This window comes from Pseudonaja textilis, chromosome 2 (assembly GCF_049901715.1).
Source record: "Pseudonaja textilis isolate UNSWEBS1 chromosome 2, rPseTex1.2, whole genome shotgun sequence".
Classification (NCBI taxonomy): Eukaryota; Metazoa; Chordata; class Lepidosauria; order Squamata; family Elapidae; genus Pseudonaja; species Pseudonaja textilis.
Genome location: NC_141991.1, coordinates 158,530,317 through 158,553,374, shown reverse-complemented (window position 1 = coordinate 158,553,374; position 23,058 = coordinate 158,530,317). Strand labels below are relative to the sequence as shown.

At 38.6% G+C, this 23,058-nt stretch overlaps 1 protein-coding gene and 1 long non-coding RNA gene across 28 annotated transcripts in view; one reads left to right on the top strand and one right to left on the bottom strand.

The window, feature by feature from the left end:
• The window catches only part of ADGRL3 (adhesion G protein-coupled receptor L3), a 568,292-nt gene that overhangs the window by 9,861 nt on the left and 535,373 nt on the right, over positions 1-23,058 (top strand). The gene's annotated exons all lie outside the window — the stretch shown is intronic.
• The window catches only part of LOC148127206 (uncharacterized), a 102,150-nt gene continuing 88,018 nt past the window's right edge, over positions 8,927-23,058 (bottom strand). For both annotated transcript variants that reach the window (XR_015742067.1, XR_015742068.1), the window contains exon 4: positions 8,927-10,400. This is a non-coding gene — a long non-coding RNA (uncharacterized LOC148127206). The remainder of the gene's footprint in view (positions 10,401-23,058) is intronic.

The following is a 23,058-nucleotide window of genomic DNA, read 5'->3' as shown; positions in this document are numbered from 1 at the left end:
GAGGCTGTGGGCCGGGGCCCAGAGAAGGAACCCCAGCTAACATGGGGTGGGGATAAATGTGTTGCCGGCCAGATGCCCTGGGGCAAGGTGAGGAGGACAAGGGTGCTCCAGACTATGAGCCTGCGTCCGGGAGCCGTATGGTCTACCGGGAGTCTTGGTATGGAGAGGTAAGGCAGATATGAGGATTAGGCTTCCCCAACGGTTTGGGCAAGGCTGAAGAGAAAGAGATTTTGCAGGAGTTAAGTGTCAGAGTGGAGCCAGACTAGGCGAGAAGCCTGAAGAGGATTGGCTTTCTCGCTCTCCTTCTCCTCGTTTTTATACTTGTTTCTTCTTTCTTTCTTTCTTTCTTTTTTTTTTTGGGGGGGGGGGAGGGGGCAGCCACCTGGGGGCGACTGCATTATCGGGAACGACGGAACGAACCTCTCCCGGATCCCCGGGAGGGCTTCCTGGACGAGGTGCCTCCGGACCTGTCTGGTTCCGATCGGTCGGGAGGCCTGTAGGGAGATGATTGGTAGTACCTGGGGAAGGAGGAAGAGCGGGAAGAACCTTGGCGAGAAGAGGGAGAGGAACCTCTGAAATCAGACCTCCTAGCAAGAGAAGGGAGATATTTGCGCTTGTTGCGGTTCTCGCCAGGAATGGGTCGAGAACCGGTCCAAATAGCTTCCCCCCAGAGATGGGGGCTGATGCTAGCTTAGCCTTGTTTTTTACGTCCGCCTGCCAGTGGCGGAGCCAGAGAAGGCGACGGGCAGTGACCTGGGACGAGATGGCCCTGGTGGAGAATTTTGCAGCCTGGAAGGTGGCGTCTGCAGAGAACTCGGCCGCGGCCAGGATCTTGGCAATATCCTGGTGCGCTCTGAGATTAGCTGCGGGGACGTGCTGCTTGAGCTGCTGGAGCCACTTGATGGAGGTTCTGGTGAAAAAGACGCGGCCGTGGAGGCCCTGACCGCCCAGGCATCAGAGAGATGAGCGCGGCGCAGGGCCAGTTCAGCTCGCTTGTCCTCGGGCTGGAGAGCTTCGAGGGACTCGCTGGGAGTTGAGCGGGAGGCCAGACCTACTACGGGCTCGTCCACAGGGGGATCGAGCAAGGTAGAGAACTGCGGTTCAAGATTGAAAAACCGCTTGTCCTGGGCGTTGGGAGGGGGAGGAGGCCCCGAGGAGGCTAGCTGCCTTGAGACCATGTCAGAGAATATGGGTGGGACAGGAATCACTTCGGTTTCCACCACAGGCTGGGAGAAAATGGAGTCGGGAGGAACCCCCGATGCCGCTGGGTTGGGTGGGGGGGGGAGGGTTCAGGCCCGAGGTATTCCTGGCCTTGAACAGGAGGGACCTAAATAGATGTGGTTTAAACAGCCCCAGAAACGCGGGCTGGCCTGGAGAGAGGCCCTCGTCCTCCGACATGTCCCCTTCTGGGGGCCTGCTCCCGAGAGGAGTTCACTGTCTACGACAGACCCCAATTCGAGATCCTCCTCGTCCCCAAAGAGGGTAGGGTCCCCGAGTTCCTGGGCCTCCATCTCCTCCATCTCCAAGGGCAGGGTCAAGTCCCCGTGGAGAGCTACCTGACCATGCGAAGTTGCTGATCCTCGAGCCTCGGGGGCCTCAGGCCTAGGGGCCAGACCGGTCAGCTGCTGAAACTGTTGTGCTATCCCGTGCCGGATGGCCAGCTCCATCGCTCGCTTGAGATTTTCGGGATTTCCACCGTGGGGGTGGGTGAGGCTCCTCCGGGCGCAGACCTGCAGCAGCGGGGGAAGGTGGCCTCAGGGGCCTGTCCAGGCTGCGATGAAGAGGCAGAAGCAGGGGAGGAGGGAGGATGGGTGGAGGTAGAGGGAGTGGGATTGGAAGGGTCCAGAGGCACAGAGCTTGACTCCTTAGAGCGTCTGTCAATCTCCTTTTCAAGGGCCCTGTGTCGCCTAAGGGCATCCCTTTGAGAGGCTTTGGATGTTTCCTGTGCTTGTTTGCGCAGGTGGTGAGACTTAGCCTTGGCCTTCAGGGAAGTGCCACGAGATGCATTGTCGTCTGCCATCTGGAGAGGAGAAAGGAGGAAAAGTTCTTGATTAACGTGAGGTGATTAACAAGGCTGGACACAGCCTAAGCAGGGGCCGGAAACCCAGTACTGCTTTCGCACCCCCTAGGTCAAGGGCAACAGAGGTGCTTTGCACGTTGTTGAGAAGTAGGGCCTAGCCCAGAAGCCAATTGCCAAAGATGGACGCTAAAAAACCGCCTGCCGGGCGGACCGGGAAGGGGGATGGCGGAGCTGCTACCTCCCTTGCTGGGGAGAGACTGTGTAGCCAGTAGACTCCTATATCTAGAGGAGTACCAAGGCAGGATTGCAAGGTACCAGCAGGGATTTGGACATTCCAAGGATCTGCCCAGGAATCAAACACAATGCGGCCTGCAGGTAGGCCTCGAGCAGTGGCAGGCGTCCCTGGGGCTACCAACCAAAAATTTTAAAGTAAAGTGCCATCACGGGTCCTCGGACAGTTGCACGTTTGGATGCGGCCTACGAGAGGCCGGGATCCTAGCGCACGCTTTCGCACCCCCTTTGATCAAAAATTTTTTTGTATTTAAAATAGGAGGCTGTTGCACAGCAGGGCCTAGCCCAGAAGCCAATTAGCCAAAAGTTGAACGCCAGACAGCTACCCCTGTCGGACGGACCGGGGAAGGGGGATGGCAGAGCTGCTAACTCGCCTGCTGGGGGAAGGGCTACAGAGCCAACTAACCCTGGTTAGCCTGATAGAAACTAAGTGCAAACAGGCAAGGATATAGGCAGTCTGGAGTCTGCCTATAAAACATTAAGAAAAACCCTGTTATAGGCCTCTGAAAAATGGCGCCCGGCCATGCGGCCACACACAAGATGGCGGTGACTCCTGCCACTCCCAAGATGGCTGACGCCACAGGGAGCCCAAAATGGAGGGCGCAATGACGAGGCAATCCCCAGCGGCGGCTATCACCCAGGAGAAGTTAAAAAGGCCCGGAGGCCACAAAGAAGTACCTGGGAGAGGCAGGGAAGCATCTCCCTGGGTTAGAGGGCGTTCGTGGGGGGGAAACGGCCAAAGAACAAAACCAGGCAGGAAAGAAACGATGCAGCTTCGCACGGAGCGAAAAGGCAGCAATCGGAGGGGGGGGGGGCAGCGCTCGAAGCGCTGGATTCTCCCTTAAAAGGATAGTGAAACAATTCCCCTTAGAAGAAAAAGGCTCCCTAGGGAGCTCAAACCTCAGTTTCCTGCGCTGTCTGAGAGTCCAAGTTGATCAAAAAAAAAGAAAACACAAGGTGCTAGAACGACCAGGAGCAAAAAGAAAACCAGCCTGACTGCCACGAGGCTGAGCAAAAAACTGGGGCGCGCCCGGAGGACCACGTGATGGTGAGAGGCGTGCCTCAATCTCAAGCTCAGCCTGTGAGAGCCGAGACTGGAGCTCCTCCCAACCTGGACACTCGAGACAGCTCTATGGAAAATAATGCTTTTGGTCAATTTGATGAATCTAAAATTTGGCTTCACATTCTAAAGGTAAATGGACACACTGCAAACCGATCAAATGCTTGCCTGTTATTGGTTATGGTATATGACTTTATGGTCATCATTGAAAGACTGGTTAATTGTCAAGTGTATTATACAGGTGTGGTTTGCTTTTGTTTCATGCCCAGTATATTTATTTCTCAAGTGGTTTTCCTTAATTTTTTCCCATTCCTCTGTAAGGTTCACTTCATTGGAAAGCTTTTGGAATATATTCTTTGATTTTAGTGTTACTTATTTTGTCACAGTATAACAGTCTCAGTAGGTGGCAAAATCTGGCCAGCCCTACCTTCCTCCTACCCCTTCATTCCAACTATACCTTGCTAAAATTTAAAACAATTTTGGACTCTTATCTGTACTTGAGAACCATGTTGAAGTAGGCTAGAAGTCAAGACTTATTCTGGAGAGAAGAAAGGCGAACAACTTCCATGCTGTTGCCAAGAAAACGTGTCAATCTATTAGCTATGGTATAAAAAAATCTAAAATATGTATATGAAAAGCATGAGGATAAACACATGGAAAACTGATAGTAATAGCCAATTCAGTGATAGCTTAGCAAATTTAACTAATCGATAAATATTGTTTATGACTAATCAATTATACAAAATTAGAAGCCATATTTTAAATTTGTAACTTGCATCATATCTAAATGAATACATAATAATAATTGCCAGTGATTCATTTCTCTAAAGTATTTCAGTAGGGAGGAAGTTTGAAAAAAGGGCAACAGTGAATGCCCGTAGTGAATGGGTGAAAGAACATATGTTGTTTTGATTGAAATGTTTGTTGGGGTTAATTTACTTTTATTTCTAACTTATAAAGAGAAATATTTCTTTGGGAACAACTGGAATTTCAGATGTTCTCATATTGTGAAATTCGGGTTTTTGTAAAGCAAGTTATATTCTTGAAAGACAAATGTGTTTACATTTTTTTTTTGCTATAGGCTACCTTGGGCTTTTACCGTCAAGTATTAGGAAATTATTATAAAATACTTTTGTATTATAAAATATAATTTTCCTTGTTGCCTCTTATATGGACATCTTATGAGAAGCACATTTCAGTATGCGTAGTTTTGGAACAGAAATTAATCGGATGTATTAAAGGACTCCGAGAGTGTTACAGTATAGAATACAATACCATACAGAACAGAATAGAAATGTTGCATTGATTCCTCTTTATTACTTTAGAGAGGCTTTGACTATTGTCTCAGTGATTTGCAGTATGTGTCTCTGTTACACAGTTTTTAAGGCTCTGGCCTGAGGTTTAAGAATGGACAGATTGGTCTGAGGTTTAGGAACGAAGCGGGAAATCTTCGCCCAGTTTCACTGTTCTGCATGGGCGGGTATCCTGAATGCTAAAACGCATTCCATTGATAATTCACTCTGTGAGGAGCCCTTTTCAATGGCTCCCTGTTTTCCCCCTTTTCCAGCTCTCAAAAGCTATTTTAAAAGGTGCCCCTCCCCCTGACTTTCTGAATAGATTCCATTGCTATGTAGAACGGGAAGGGTTTTCAAAGACCATGTTAACTTCTTCTTTTTCTTCCTCCTTTAAAATCAGTATCTTGTCAGCAATTGTATTATTTATGCTTTGTCAGTCCAATGTGATTCATGTTTTTCTCATACCCATCAGAGGTTATTTTCCACCAAATGGTATTAATTGTAAAGATTTCTTGTACTGACTCATTCATTAAAGTGTGTGTGTGTGTGTGTTTTATCTGATTAATCCAGTCATGGCCATGGTCTGTTAATATGTAGTCAAAGTGACAAGAGTTGATAATCGCTATTAAAGGACAGAATCCTAATTGGGGCCTCATACCAGTCCTGGTGGCTTCTTGTTCCCCAAGGTGATTCCTGAAAGCAATATTTTCAGCAGCAAATAGCAGACAGGGAGAAAATAATCCATGCAGGGCCCTTATTTGGAATGGGAGCATGTTTTGCATTGGTGGCCCTGGACACTGTTGTATCGAAAATAAATCCAGCCACAATTTAGCATGATGGTTCAATGACATAATTCCAAAGACATATGAATAGGACTGTAGCTTCAGTTTGGTAAGTGGCTTTAAGCTTATTCACATATGAAGATTTACCTTAAGTAGAATAGTAACACTACTTTAATTATGAAAACGTTTTTGCTGTGAGAGACATTGAAGAATAAATCAAAGGCTCATTGTATGCAATTTAGACATGATTTTTTCATATACTTATAATGTTATATAATTTGGGTAATGAAACATCTGCAAGAAAACAATGAAGTTCAGAGACCACCAAGGGCTCCTAGTATACTTATGGCATTGCCCCCCTGCCTATCTCTCATTACTGAGTGTTAAACCTTCTAAAATCTATGCCCCGTTTCAATAGACAATAGGTACCATCAAGTACATATAGATAGGTAGATACAATCAACTTGAGTGCAATGTCTACATTACCACCTGTCTACTAACAATTCAGAGCTCTTTCAGTGATCTTTGAGATCTTGTCCAGCCACTTTTTGTATTGTCTTCCCTTTCTCCAGCTTTTCTCAGTTGTGCCAGAGATAGGACAATCTATGGTCACCATGGGCATTTTTAAAATTCCTTATATTTGTGTAAGGTTGTGGCTGTTGACGGAGAGAAATGAGCAGTAAGGGGAAAATGCTTTGTATATTAGACACTGTCCTACTCTTCTGTGCAGTATGTCAAAAATACACAGTATTTAAGTTAACAAGGACCAGAGAGCCTATTTTTTTCATTCACAACCGAAATCAGCAATTTTTTTACAAAAAATTAGAGCTTTTTTCTCTATTTTTATTGTGTCAAAATGGTTTTTTTTTAAAGGATTTGATTAAAAAAACCCTCTAGCCAATATGTAACTTGTTTATTTAATGAAAAGAAAGCCAATTTTCCCTTTTTTGATTTTTGTCATCTTTTTAAATACAAATATGGTATATAACTAGCTGTAGACTTCAATTTAGACAAAACAAATGTAGGTCTGAACTTGTTTTATAATCTACAAATCATCCTAAACCCCAGTTAGGTTTCTACACTTTCATTTACTGTAAGGTTTATGAGTTCATAGAGTTTATGATTTTCAGTTGTGGGATTAAAAGAATCTGATCCATAGGACTGAATTTTATTGTGCCCTCTCGCTTTCAGCCTTGAGTTTTCTGTGCTATGGATAATTACTAGGGATTTGAAAGACTGCTGTGTATGATTATGGGGATCTTTATTTTGGTCCATATACCAGTTGTGAAGTTTCATCACAATTAACAACTTTCCTTGCCCCAATACAATAAATAATAGTATTAGCAGCAACAATAGTGACTAATAAGCTCTTTATGCTAGTCAGCTGGAACTCCATCAGAGGTAGCCAGGAAGTTTCTCTGGTTTCATAAATTTAATTATATTTCCTACTTTATGAAGAAATATAGTACATTGGGGATCAGAACCAATCATAATAGGTGAAGTTTTACTTTGTGTATGAAAACTCTGTCTTGACATCTAATAATGACAATATTTTCATAAACTAATATCTTACTAGGTTTGTTATCCGTTCCCATTCTCATTATTGGGTGCAGTGTTTTTCAGAAGTTGTAATTATGTAATAAATTGATAGTTAAGACCAGATGTCTATCTAGCTCAAGACAAGCACGGGAATGCATTTCAGGGTAAAAATAATTTGGCTTTCTCCTTTAAAGATTTAAGTTTAGCTAAGTTTCTTTTTATAGGAGTTTATCCAATAATGTATGACTTGGTGTGAGAAGCTGCTGAAGTCAAAGATAATAATGTAATTGTATCTCTGTTAAAATGAAATAAAACCCACTCTTGTTCCATCTACCTGATAATTTATTGATAATGCAACAGTGATGTATTGAAAGACCACTTAAAAGAAGCTTTAAATTAGTTTCAAACTATGCTATAATGTTTATTGGTGCTTGTTCTCAAATAGTAATAATAAAAATTATGCATTTCAGCACTTTGGCTGTTAAAGAATGGCATGCATATCGTTTTAATATTCTGAAGAAAGAAAATCATATTCATATTGGGAAAGATGAAGATAATGTTTTTATTTAGTACTATAAGCTAAACTCACATATAAATTGCAAGCTATTTTGGATCTGGAATGTAATTGTGATTTCTATGAGAGAAAAAGAAGAGATATAGAAAGGAATTCAAATATTTATGTCCTCCTCCAGTTGTATGATTAACTAAACGCTATACAGAAGTTGAAAACAGATGTATGTTAAATTATTCTGGAAATTCTATAGTTGATCCATTTAAAATTATTAGTGCTAAATATTGGTTTATTTAGCACTGGTTTATTGGTTTATTATTGGTTTATTTAGCACTGCTTTTCCTTTCTTTTTGTAGTTATTTGCATATAGAAATGGAATTTATCATGTGGAGTATCCTGTTAAAAGCCATTTCAATTCTCAATCTTTGCAAATTGGACAAAACTTGTATATATTTGCAAGGGGACTTTTCAGATTTTGCTTAAAAAGATTTTAAAAATCCTTCAGATATTAGAACTACAAAACAAACAAAAGCCACTTCCATTTAAAATTATAAATTAAAAAATAATGTAAGGATATGAATTACAAAGAAAAAAGTTTGCCGTAAATTATAAGTTGAGGACATACAGGTAGTCCTCAACTTAATGACCATTTGTTTAGCAGCACGCTGAACAAAGGGAGTTATGACTCATGTCCAAAGTTATGGTTGTTGCAGCACCCAGCAGTCATGTGATAAAAATTCAGATGCTTGTCAGTGTGCCCATCCTTATGACCACAGGGACACTGCAACTTCCCCTTCTCCATCTATCTTTCCCCCAGAAGAGGCCTAGGGCCTTTAGTACTCTCAGCCAGCTGCCACTTTCCTCTGACCTTGACTTCAGCCATGAAACCATTGCTGCCACTGAGAAATGCTGCCTCATGCTATCCTCCAAGGCATGTAGGCCTTGGGGAAGAGCAATTGCTCTTGCTACCCAGCATCCCCCTAAAATCTGCTATATGCTACTTAACTTTAGGTGGTTTTTTTCCGGTGTTGGAAGACCTGTATGGCCAAGTCAGCTCCTGGTTGTACCAGTCCTTCTTTCCCCAAAATGCCAAGTTTGAAGGTCTTCAGAAGTCTAAACATGTACTATGTACAAACTGGATTTTTATTTGCTTACTTTTATGTCTAGCTTATAAAATTCAAAAGTTTAATTATCAATTGACGGCTTGAAACAAACAAGCAAAAAAATAAATGCTGTATTACAAATACACCTGTACACTTGTGAACTCTAAGGACAATAGCATTTTTTTTTACCAGTTTAAGAAACACACTGATATTGGAATTAGGATAAATCTTCAACAACAAAAAATTAGGAAATTCAAACATGTACAGAAAGAATTTTTAGTGGGAAAAAACGTGCGGGGAGAATTAAGACTCAAAATGACATGAAATACTTTCTGATTGGTTTTATTTATATTTTTTAAATGTCAAGTATATAATTACTTGCATTTTCTACTGTTTATGAGCTTCTTTATTTATCTTTTTATCATTTTCTAAATAAAGATTTGCCTTTTTTTGCACAGTTGTATTTCCTAATATGTTTTTTATTTGGATGTACAAAACCAAGATTTTTTTTAACATCTTAACTAATTTTAAAAAGCTGCATTAGGAAATTGTTAATTTTTCAAAGAAAAAAAAGAAAAGAATCCTTCCTTCCTTCCTTGTGTTTTTTTGGCACAACCCCCACTTTTCCACAGTTTGCATTATTAGACTGAGGTTTCCAGAAATTGAACTTTCAAAACTTCAATTCTCCTGTATCAATCTTTTAGTCCAACACAACAGTCTTTCATATTGTTGTCAGTGCATCTATTGTAAGATGTCATCTATGACATCTTTCTCCATACAGGCATCAACCTTAAGGTTTCATGGACATGAAGACATGCCTACTCCGAATTCGTTTAATTTCAGAAAAGCCATTGCTGCTGCCTTACATAATTTCCTCCACCCAGTCCTGGTAAATGGACTTCCAACATACCAGTTGATCCAGGATTCCTACATTTTTGCAACGGAGATCTAATTTATGATGCAGTTTGACCACTTCTGATTCACATGATAATTCAGATGCTAATACAGCAAAGGCTACAAAGAGATTTGTGTGATTGAAGATTAGGTGGAAAACAGTTTATATATTGTGAAATTAGAAGAGAATTTCCATGCGGGTGTTGGCCTACTCATCCTCTGTGCATGAATACAAGAAGTATGTTCTTCTTAAAGAAACCCACGGGTTCCTTGGTAGGTTCCTTGAAAGAGAACCCTACTGTGAAAATGGACAGCGAAGCTATCATCAAAAAGATTCAAATGTTTCACATTCAAAACAGGATAAGCTCAAAATGTTCTGAAGTTTGAAATAACTCTTTTTAGGTTTGAAAGGAATTTCTCTGATCTCCCTTTTGTTTAAGAAAAACATTTTACACATGTGTAACAATCAATTGCCTTTGACTTCTATCGATGTTGGATAGTGATAGTGAATTGGTTTCATATTAGACATATTATCTGCTTTTTCTACATAGGTCCTAGTTTTTTTCCTAACGCATTGCTGGGTTCTCCCGTTTGTTTTATACTCCAGTTCCAACCACTAAAAGTTTCATTGCATTTCTTCATCTCTATGAAAGATTTTTTTTCTTGTCTTTTGTTTCTTCATATTGTTCTTTCATGAAGATTTTTTTTAAAAACACTTTTACCTGTGCCACATAAATTCTAGCTGTTCTGGTAATTCAGTTCTATGAATTGTAAATAATTATTTTATGAGAGTCAGAAATGAAGCTTATTTGTATTGTACATAGGATCAGGTATGGGGCTACAAGGCAGGCTTATTGTACTTCAAAGTAATCATATCCCAGACCTTCTGTCTTCAAAATACAGTACTACGGAAAAAGAACAAAAAATAAGGGTGGAATAAGAGCAATGATGTATGTGTTCTATTCAATCTGTTTATACAGCCACATAGGAGAAGAGAAGAAAAGGGGAAAAAAACTACCATTAAGAAGGACCCAGGTTCGGCTGTAAGCTACCTTATGCAGACATTTTATAGACCATGTTTCCTGCCAATTTTCTAAGCTGGCTATTTGAAAGATGATGTGTTGTTCTGGGTTATTTGTTTAAAATGATGACTTGGCAGTTTGGAAGATATTTATTTGCATGAAACTGGAGTTCCAAGTAACAGAGTAATTCCCACTGATTTCTGTAAAAGATTCATTGATCAATAGCAATAGTAATATGAAATAGTAATAGTTTTTCCCCCCCAAATTTCACTCCTGTACCTAAGTGTATTACAAAATATACTATGCAAACTACAATAGCTCATATACAAATTAAAATACAAGATACAGTTAAAGTGGAATTACTGCTCAATACAACTACATAATGGCAAAAATAGTTTCATTAGCTAGAACCTAATTGCTGCAATAACCTCCACTAGATATCATATATTCTTAATAAGCAAATAAAAATCAACCACCAATGCAATTTACATAAGCCATTTCAAGTTCTGTTCACTACTACCTTCCACAAAATAATAAAATGCAATCTAATGATACTGTTATAGCACTGCAAAGAAATGGCAGTCCTTCCACTAGCATGAGTATGAAATAACACTGTTTTATCCCCTTTTCATATTTTATTAATTCAGGGTTTAATAAAAGGCTCAAAGACAATCAATTCCACAAGTCCATTATAAGATGCATAAAAGCCCAAAATTAAAGTGTTTGTGGTCATATTGAATAGAATCATCACAGGCTCCAGGCTGAGTTACTTATCCAGGTATAAAGGATTTATAAAATATGGGGAAGTTTAAGAGGCTAAATTGATAACATGATTGAACTGGAAGCTCTTGTAGTACTGTTTTGTATTCAAATAATCAGAAAAAAGGTCAGAAGTCAGAAATACAACCATGAATGAAATAATACATCAATTGTTCCACAGTTTTAGAGACTATACCTGGTACTTGTCCTCAAACTAGAAATTCCTTTTTTTTAATTCAAATTCTACTTTTAAGTTAATATACATCACTTGTTGTGAAGCCATTGTGTAACACTCTCATGTCCCTGACAACTGTAGATGTCAAGATAAACCAAAAGCAGGAGTAGCGAAGGAGAAGGAATATAGTCATGATAAAAACAATAATCGTTGCTTTTCTTTTAGTTATTTCTTTCTGCCCATATTGAGTTTGAAGCATTGTTCAAGCCAAGATGTTTCAGACTGTTGTAATCTAAAATGAGAATTTGAGCATTGCTGGGTGCATAATGGGAAGAAAGAATCAATTTGAAGAAGAGGAAAATGAGATTCAACCAAGAGAACGATTAGATAAAAGAAATCTGAGCCCAGGCTGGAACTGCACTGGTGAAAGCATTTCTGGCAAGACTCTCCCTAGGTCTCATGAAGAGAAAGGGAGGGATGGGTAAGTGCATTCAGGATTCTCTTAGTGTAACTTTATAGTAAAAAGTAGTATTAGCATGCATAACTTTGCTATCCTATCTGGTCTATCTTGAAGGTCTGATAGGATGTCATTGGCATAAATATATAACTAAAAGGGTAGAATTAAAGGTTAAAGAAGAGAGAATAAAGAGTAAATGGAAACTGAGGAACAACAAGTAATAAAGGAAAAACACGAGAAAAAGACACATAGGTATAAAAATAATGAGTGACCTGAAAGATAAAATTAAAACTAGAAAATTATGGGGTGTGTGATACAAAGCAGAATACCAACATTTTAGATGCCAAAGCATCTAAAAGAACACCCACAGATTATGTTTGATTGGGATTGACTGCCAAAAGATGATATAAAATATGTCTCATTTTGAAACCTACTTAAAAGGAACCTGGAAAGATGAATAAGACATTTAGAAAGACCAATTCTCAGGAAATTAACAAAACAAGAAAAGAAAAATTGAACATTGGATGGAAATTTGAAAAACACAGAAGCATCACAAGAGGAGGGGGTAAAGAGAAGACTGCTTTAGAAAATCTGGAATAGTTTCTTTCTGTAATGAACAAATAATCAACTTAGAAAAGAACTAAAAGTGAAGTATAAATTATATAAAGGACATGCACACTTATGTGCTTGTTCTCTGCTATCTATGAAACTCTTGCCAATTAAACTACACTGCTCAAAAAAATAAAGGGAACACAAAAATAAGATATCCTAGATCTGAATGAATGAAATATTCTTATTAAATACTTTGTTCATTACATAGTTGAATGTGCTGACAACAAAATCACACAAAAATTATCAATGAAAATCAAATTTAGCAACCCATGGAGGTCTGGATTTGGAGTTACGCTCAAAATTAAAGTGGAAAAAAACGCTACCGGCTGATCCAACTTTGATGTAATGTCCTTAAAACAAGTCAAAATGAGGCTTAGTAGTGTGTGTGGCCTCCACGTACCTGTATGACCTCCCTACAATGCCTGGGCATACTCCTGATGAGGTGGTGGATGGTATCCTGAGGATCTCCTCCCACACCTGGACTAAAGCATCCCCCAACTCCTGGACAGTCTGTGGTGCAACATGGCGTTGGTGGATGGAGCGAGACATGATGTCCCAGATGTGCTCAATTGGATTCAGGTCTGAGGAACAAGCGGGCCAGTCCATAGCATCAATGCCTTAATCTTGCAGGAGCTGCTGACACACTCCAGCCACATGAGGTCTAGCATTGTCGTGTATTAGGAGGAACCCAGGGCCAACCACACCAGCATATGGTCTCACAAGGGGTCTGAGGATCTCATCTTGGTACCTAATGGCAGTCAGGCTACCTCTGGCAAGCACATGGAGGGCTGTGCAGCCCCCTAAAGAAATGCTGCCCCACACCATTACTGAGCCACTGCCAACCGGTCATGCTGGAGGATGTTGCAGGCAGCAGAACATTCTCCATGGCATCTCCAGACCCTGTCACGTCTGCCACATGTGCTCAGTGTGAACCTGCTTTCATCTGTGAAGAGCACAGGGTGCCAGTGGCGAATTTGCCAATCTTGGTGTTCTCTGGCAAATGCCAAACGTCCTCCATGATGTTGGGCTGTAAGCACAACCCCCACCTGTGGACGTTGGGCCCTCATACCACCCTCATAGAGTCTGTTTCTGACCGTTTGAGCAGCCACATGCATATTTGTGGCCCACTGGAGGTCATTTTGCAGGGCTCTGGCAGTGCTCCTCCTGTCCGTCCTTGCACAAATGCGGAGGTAGCGGTCCTGATGCTGGGTTGTTGCCCTCCTATAGCCTCCTCCACGTCTCCTGATGTACTGGCCTGTTTCCTGGTAGCGCCTCCATTCTCTGGACACTACCCTGACAGACACAACAAACCTTCTTGCCACAGCTCACATTGATGTGCCATCCTGGATGAGCCTACCTGAGCCACTTGTATGGGTTGTAACTCCGTCTCATGCTACCACTAGAGTGAAAGCACCACCAGCATTCAAAAGTGACCAAACCATCAGCCAGAAAGCATAGGAACTGAGAAGTGGTCTGTGGTCACCATCTGCAGAACCACTCCTTTATTGGGGATGTCTTGCTAACTGCCTCTGCTTTCCACCTGTTGTCTATTCCATTTGCACACAGCATGTGAAATTGATTGTCAATCAGTGTTGCTACCTAAGTGGACAGTTTGATTTCACAGAAGAGTGATTGACTTGGAGTTACATTGTGTTGTTTAAGTGTTCCCTCTATTTTTTTGAGCAGTGTATTTTAGGACCATAACATGAATTAGACGAGAGGCCAATTCTAATAAGAATTCAAAATTGCAAGCATATAATAAAGCCATCATGACTGAACCACTCAGATTACTCTCCTGTTTGCCATGTTGAGTTTGCTTCAGGTATGCTATATGCCAGGGTTATTTTTTGGGGGGGGTCTCAGGACCCTTTCTCACTTTTTAAGAATTATGGAGGATCCCCAAAGAGATTTTGTTTGTATAGGTTATTTTTATCATATTAAAAATTAAAATTGATGTATTTATAGAATAGGCTTTTATTTATTGATTGGATTGTGCAAAAATAATAATAAATCCATTATTAGATACATAAAGTGATACTTTAAAAATTTGTGAATTTTCAAAATTTCTGTGTAAATATGACATAAAATGTTATCTGTTTTCCACAAGTCCTAAAACTGGAGAAAGAGAATCACATCAAACAAATAAATCTGCTGTTCCTTCACCACTGCTGCTTCTCTACAATTATTTGCATGGATTTTAATATATATTATTTTTTAAGCATAGCTGGCTTTCATGAGAGAGTCTTGAGGGACCCCCAGTGGTCTGCAGACCACACTTCGAGAAAGTTTGCTATATACTATTTACTTGCCAAATTGTGTTAGATATCGTAGTTTCCTGGATCCTTTAAGAACGAATGATAACTAAATAAATTACTTTTTATTAGTAAACCTTATTAATTATATTTAATCCTATGCAATATACAGCCTGTGGAAAACTCAAAAAACTCTTAAACAATACACAGCCTTGATCATCCAAAGGGGAAAAAATCTAGAATATTAATGTGTGATCAAAATTAAATTATTGCTGTTGAATACCAATAAACATTTTTATTTTAGAAGAATTTAATGACATATGCAAATATACCAGGACAAAATAGTCTATTAAAATGTTCACAAATGAAATTAGGACCTATCAATAAACAGAACTTCTGTTCACCCACATCTCTTAGCAAATACAAGTGTGTGTGTGTTTATTGGAGTCCTATATTGTGCAAAAAATCCTATACTGGCGCTCAAGCAAATGCCTCTTGGTGTCTGAGAGAGGTTCTCAGGTCTTATTTCCCCCCTTATTGTACTTATTCAGGTGTATGCTTTAAAAGGACTGGTTCCTTCTTTAGAAGTTGAGAAAGAACATGAGTTAAAATACACTCTTCGCAATTTGTCTGATGGTTTTGTGCTTTGCATAGCAACTGCTTTTGCCCAGCTAGTTTTAAAAGGGCAGTGATTTTTTAGGGCCAGGTGTAAAAGAACACAGGCTATATTCACTTTCTTTTACTTAGTTGATAGTTATACACCAATTGCTACTTATAGATTATATCTTAGTTGATAGTTATACACCAATTGCTAGTTAGAGATTATATCTTGGTAGAGTTTATTAGGTAAGGTGTTCTGTTAGAATCAGGGGTCTCCAACCTTGGCCACTTTAAGACTTGTGGACTTCAATTCTGGGAGTTGAAGTCCACAAGTCTTAAAGTGGCCAAGGTTGGAGCCCTCTATGTTAGATATATAATACAATTTAGATAATGTGTGTGAGAGGAGGAAGGAGGGAAAAGAAAGAAAGAAAAAGAAAGAAAGGAAGGAAGAAAGAGAAAGAAAGAAAGAAAGAAAGAAAGAAAGAAAGAAAGAAAGAAAGAAAGAAAGAAAGAAAGAAAGAAAACCTTATCTGTGCACCACTCAGGATTTAAGTTTCAGAACTCCTGATTTCCTCCATCATCTGGCTCTGTGAACTGTGCCCGGCTTTGCCCCACTTCTTGGTAAGGTGAGAAGAGAGATTCCATTAAAGTAAACATAGAACTAATATTCAACCATAGGAAAAATAAAATGAAGCTTGGAAACATAAGACAACCATTCTGTGTTATATACTATGACTGACCATCATTTTTAAACTTCAATAAAAAATATTGAAAAATTTTTGGGAGCCCATCCTCAGGGAACGTCTGTCTCACCATCTGGTGAGAGAGACGTTTCCTGAAGATGGGCTCCCACAAAAGTCTGAAAGCCTCTGGTCCTGGTTACTGACCCAGACTGGATCCTGCAACATTATTCTGGGATATGTATATTTGCCTTCATTCATAATTATTTAATTTTTTGCCAGGGGTTTTAAAATTACCTAATGTTATTTATAATCCTACTATATTTCTTAATTAAGATCTTACTTTCACTATAAGAAAATGAAGACTGCTTTTCTACCAAGCACGAAATGTAAAGTTTATTGGATCATATTCCCTACAACAAAATACAGTCAAATGTTGCCTGATATTAGCAACACCAAATAATGGTGCCTATAGATTTTATAAGACAATTTTACAGCTTTATCCATAGGAAAACATAAATAATCATGTTGCGGTCTATAGTGATATAAAATTAAGTTGCCTCTTAGTTTGTAACAAGAATGACTCCTGAATAAAGTGCTCACATTAATTTTGATTTCAGTAAGATGCAAATATAATTTAATTTACATATATTAAAAATCTCTTTTCATTAATTATTTAAGATTATCTACATTTTTAATCCAGCTGCATTTTTTTCTGATTGAGTTGAGTCTCTAGAGTTGACAGTATTACTTTGCAATATTAAATTAATATTGGCAATATTTTTGAAGCTTTTTTCAACACCAGACATATAAGATTATACCATCTGAAGAGAAAACAGAGTATAAGTGATTCTGGGTATTCATTCTGCTGGTAATTTTTTAAAGGAACATTTAAATTGTTCATTGTGGAAATAGTTAAGTGTGGCATTAAACAGATGCCCCCTCCCTCCTACATGATAGAGAAAAGGAAACAAATTGATATTATGGGTGAGAAAAGTTTAACTTTTTGGGAGCCCTGAGTTTTTAGAACAGCCAATTTCCAAGCAGGCTTCATTAATCCTAATATTTCTTAGAGCAGGACAACCCTTGTTCAGGCTTCTTTTATTATGTTTATTTTATGCTTTCAAGTCAGTTTTGACTCCTGTTGAATTGCCTGTATGTCCCTTGCCAAGTTTTATTTCAGAAGTGGTTTGCCCCTTGCCTGTTTCCAAGGTCTGAGAAAGAGGGACTGGCCTAAGGCCACCCAATTTAATTGGCTTTATTCTTAAGGCAAAATAAGAAGTCACCGTCTCCCTTTTTTAGCCTGATGCCTTAATCAATACACCAAACTGGCACTCTCTGACATATCAGACAGAAAAATAAGTTTCTCTTATCTTCCAACAGGGTGGGCAAGCAGCAGATTAGCACTGGCAGATACAATTGAAATTGTGGGCTGTAGATCTGTGTTGAAACAGACAAGTATAACTGCAATTTTAAGGATTACATAAAAACAACGGCTAATAACAAAGAGTTACCCCAGAGGACAAAGACATTTTAATGGAAGGAAAGATAACACCATGAGTCCAGAAAACCCAATATTCTGTGTGGTAGAATGGGAACTGCACCACCAGAAGACCTTCTATCAATCATATTTCTGGACAATAACATTTTTCTCATTTTCCCAAGACCTGTCTCGGCATCAGTATAAGTGTTTTCTATCTACCAAATTATATTTTGGCAATATTTTGGTCCCAAATCAGTTTCATTCACAAACATCAGTAGATATTTTTATTTTATTTGCAGATAATGGCCTGTGCCCCATCTAAGATATATCGAAACTTAGCTCCCATCTATCTTACTATTGACAATGTGTCAATAAGAGTTACTGTATTCTATTCTGACCTTTTGCTTGCTGTATTCTACTTGCTTTCTACAGTCTAATATTAGAATTTTCAGTTCATCATTTTACCTTTTGTTCTTGTCGGGAGTTTACAAATCTTTATTAAATGTACAACGAGAATTATAGCACATCTCTGCTTTCAGGGAATTAAAAAGTCTTTTCCTGTTGGAATGATCAGCTCCTTCCTGCTTCTTCAGAGATCTTTCACATTGTCAACTCTATAGTTATTAAACCATCTAGTCAACTTCAAAAAGACTTTATTGGTACAGGACTGGACACAAGAGGAGACACTAAAGATCGTGCTTCTCTATTTGCATTGGTTCTTTTTCTCCATAATTCAAATATATTTTATTTATGTTATTATCATAATTATAATAGTGTAAATAAAATTATTTGAATCACAGAGAAGCAGAATCCATACAAACGGAGAAGCACAGCTTTATAATTATAATTCATAATACTTTTTTACTACCAGAGAACTTCATTTTACTCTTTCCCAATGTTGCTAGGATATATGGCCTCCATGATGGCTACTATCTTTTTGCCAGCTTACTGATGCATTGGTTCTTATAGTTCTCTCCAGCCTGGATACCTCAGTATAAAATAGCCAATTTACAATCATTTCTCAATTCCATCCACTGGTGGCTATTACAGATGCCCTTTCTGGGCATATTCTTTGCAAGTTGGACTTCTACCACTACCCTTTCTAGAGATCAGAATTCATCAATCCAGCCTCAATGCTCTCACTCTTATGGTGTGGAAAATGTGGTCCTATTTCAGTATCAGTAGCATTGCTGAAGTTATTGTATTTTGCAAATCATCTATTAGGGAAGCATGTAACTATAGATAAAGGAATTTCTCCTTGTTAGTAGAAAAGAATTCTGTCACATATAACATAGATCTTATCCTGGCTTTTCTCATCTCTTTAAAAGAACAGGATCTCTCCTTGTTGACTATCAATGGCATGTTGGCAGCAATCTCAGCATTTTGACTGCCAGTGAAAGGACCCTCAGTTTCTTCTCACTCTAAAGTTAAACATTTTCCTTAACTGTTTATTATGCAAGTACATCCCATTAGAGACCCAGGTCCATTTGGAGCTTATCCTTGATTCTTTCTATATTGACTAAGAAACACTTTGAATGGCTGATGCAGCCTATTTCAGCCTATTTACTCACTAGAAAGTCTAGATTCCCAATTATTATTATTACTTCAGAAGAAGAACAGGTGAACTTACAAGCTCTTGAATCAGAGATGCTGTATATTGAATCTTTTGTAAGAGTAAAGTCATTTCATTTTCTGACATCCCCTATCAAAATTGTAGCCTTTAATTTAAAGCAGGATAATATATTTTTCTCCACCCATTCTACTTTCTTCGAAAAATGAAAGTACTCAGTTTCTCCTGCAACAGAATACCATTTTATAAAGAACCTTACTTTTATGTTTAAAATGTTTAAAACATTTGCAAAAGTACTGTCAGTTTCTTCCTAGCTGCACTCTAGCAATTTTCTAACATTTTTATTTCTTTATCACCTTGCTCAATAGTCTGCTATGTGAGCTTCAGAGGCCTGTATTCATTTTGGTTCTGGCATTGACACTTACCACTATAGGAACTTTGTAGAGCAGTAATCTGTTTTCATGAAGTCTGAGACTTGATGTATGCTCAAAGGGATGTAATTTTGAATTAAGCAATTCTGACTACTTCATAGGCTATATAACCTGCCAAGGTAATCATGTTGTTTTCATCTCTATGTTTGTGTTGTAGAGACAATGATGAAAAACCTCATTGTAACTTTGCTTTTCTGAATGCTCCTTGTGAATTCATGCAAAACTCTATTTCAAGTGGTTTACCTTTTTTCTGAGATCACCATAGCATTCACTGGAAAAATGAAAGAGGGATGTGCAAAATTCACCGAGCAGAATGTTCTGTGGAAGGTCTAGAGTGGTTTGATGGATTCTGAAAGTAAGACCTCTGAACTGGAAGCAATTAGAGCTGTTCTGGATTTGCACATATTCTGGATATATATGTTCAGAAACCATCAAATCACCTATGGAGTAGGATGAGTTCCCAAATTCTTGAAATTGTTATGTTCCTGGATCAGTGAATTTTGCACATTCCTTGGTCATACTACAGAAATATTCTCACAAAAACACTCTCATGAGTTCTGGAAATTAACAAAGATGTGTGAATTCAGAAATGATTACTTAGCTGGAGTTAAATAATCAGAGTTATCTAAGAACTCTGTGCCAGTTTTTTCCTTGGCATCTATTTTTTTCTGTGGCATTTCTTTTATAGAATGGTACTCAATCCTTCAAACTCTTGCCTACAATCTGAAGTGGCATAGGTAAGATGTAAAGATTATTATCTTCATAAGAATTGAAGCCTAGGTGACATACGATGTTAATTGTGTGTAGTTTCTTCACCCCATTTTACTATACAAAATGCAAGAAGAACTGTTAGGATTAGAGTTAAGAGTTAGTTTCTGAGATAGCAGTGGAAATAATGGATGATAGAAGAGGAGATTGCAAGGCTAAGGCAGCAAAGGTAACAACAATGCATGATAACTAGAATTTGGTTCAAAATCTTGGAAATATGGAAAAGGTATCTAATGCCCTGGAGGTCTATGGCTAGAGAGTTGAATAACTCTGGTAAAGCATATTAAAGTTATTCATAACATATTTAAATTTGTTGTGGATTGGACTTCCGGTTGACATCGCGGCGTGAAAATAGTGGGCTCTCTCGAGCCCTATGAAATCCAGCCGGTAACTGCTGTCGGAAGACCCTTTGGGGTCATAGCCACCTTGGAGAGGTGGTGAAGGAAGGACAGGCGCTTCTCTGACTACAAGGAAACCGCAATTTTCTCGTTAGGTCCAAAACAAGCTCTCCCCGAATAATAGCAGGGAAGACGGCCATTTTTTGGCTGTCATGAAGCTGGGACAACAGCACAATATTTGTGCTGGAGCGGTGTATGGGCAGAGCATTCAAACTGGGTGAGATAATTACCAACTTTTACTCTAAAGATTGGAAGTAATAACAAGAACATTAAAATATAACTCCTAAGCTTAAGATAGCAGCGGATTGATACTTGGAGGAAAAAAATGAGAACAAAGAGGCAAAAGAAGCCTAAGACAAGCTAATAAAATATAGAAAGTTTGGAAAAAGCTCAAATAATTTGAAAAGCAATTTCCGGGAGAATTTATCTGGTTTATTTGTAATTTTAAACCCCCTAGATTTAATCAGAAAATCAGCTGTTTTTGACAGACTATTTAATATTGGATTTGGGTTGAGAGTGCCATCTACTGGAAGAAGAGAAGTACTACAGCACTACACTAGAGCAGCATACTAGAGTTATTTCAATGCACACAAAGCCTAATACACAGAACAGAGGCAACAACATCTGGAAGACAGCCTGACCTTGACTCTACTGTTGACGACTTGGATAATTTGGAAACATTTACTGAGCCTTTTTTCCCCTTTGGAAGATTTATAAAAAGGAATTAATCTGCAAATGACTAAACTAAATTTGGCTATTGGATTATGGATTTGAAAGATTGGAGGAATCTAGTTGTTTAATTTGGACTTGGACTATTGGACTTAATTTGGACTTGGACTTGGATTTTTAATGTTATTGAACAGAACATCCTACGAGACAAAAGAAGAAAAGTGCTAGAAGAAAAGAGAAAAGGACCGCTAAATAAGACCTGAAAATTTGGATAATTGGGAGATATATAAGTGGGGAAATATAAATTGTGAATTGTAAAAGTAAGGTTTACAAAATGAATTTACAAGAGACAATAGAGCTATATGGAGAAATATTGTTTATGTTAAAAGATATGCGTGAATTTTAAAAAGACAATGAGACAAGGCTTAAAGATACAGAAATGAATGTAGAAGCTACTCAACAATTGCGGGGATGGGTGGGGGGAGAAGAATATGATATTAAAGAAATAGATGAGAAGTTAGAAAAAGCAGTGGAAGGGGAAAAATAAAATGAGATGCAAGCAGTTAAAAATAAAGAGGAGAAAGGATTAATAAGTAGAAGACATAACCCCCTAAAAGTTTATAACAGAACAGAGAGAAAAGGAAAAAAAATCTCCTTAAGAAACATCGAAAATAAGCTTTGTCAATGGGAATTCAAATACTACAGAAGAAAGAGACAAAAAGTACTCAGAAGGGGAATATTAGTAGGTACCAAAAGAGAGAGAGAGAGAGAAAGAGAGATACAAGATTCCAAGAGAAAAGGTTGATCAAAAATCAATAAACGATGGAATTTCAAAAAGGTTAAAAGATGATGGATAATGAGAAAATATTTCCATAAAATGTAAAAATATATATAGGGAAAATATTAGTATATGCATTAATAGAAAAAATAATTTAATAATACAATACAAATAAGTCAAGACAGTAAATGGGAATTCAGGATTAAGTAAACTGTATTATTAATATTAATAGTGAGTTAATATTATTAATCTATATATACAAAAGTGAAAGATCACTCATGTATCATCACAAAATCTCCAGAACCGTAAAGCCTACAAACTTGAAATTTGGTACATATGTTCTTCTTGGCTTCTAGGTGCTCACTAAGAAAGGATTTTTTGAAATGTCCATCAGAGCATTAGTATTTCATACATTATTAACATGCTAAGGAGTTCTACTTCTTCTCCTCACCTGAGAAGAAATCTGTTCCAAATGCAAAACACAAGCAGAGGAGAGGAGTTTCAGTTTTAGTTTCACAGCAGCAACCAGCTTTAGTACAAAACAGCCCAGGTTCCTTGCTGTCTCCTACTTGCTCACACAGCAAATACTGTTTCCAAACAGTCCTCAACTCTCTCACACACTGACAGGATGAATACCGATGGATGCTGGTAGGCAGAGGCAGAATTTTTTCCTCCTTATTTTCCTCCCCCAAAACAGCCCTATAGCATAGTTCGTAGCAAAGCACGGGTATAGAGCTAGTTTAAAATATTAAGGACAAGAAAGTGTGTGGGATTTTGAGATATACTTTCAGGATTGATTAAATATTGTCAATATTTAGCGTTATTATTAACACTACACAATTGGAATATGGAAGTTATGGTGGAACTATGAATAATTCTTAAAAATATTAATTAATAGTATTTAGAGAC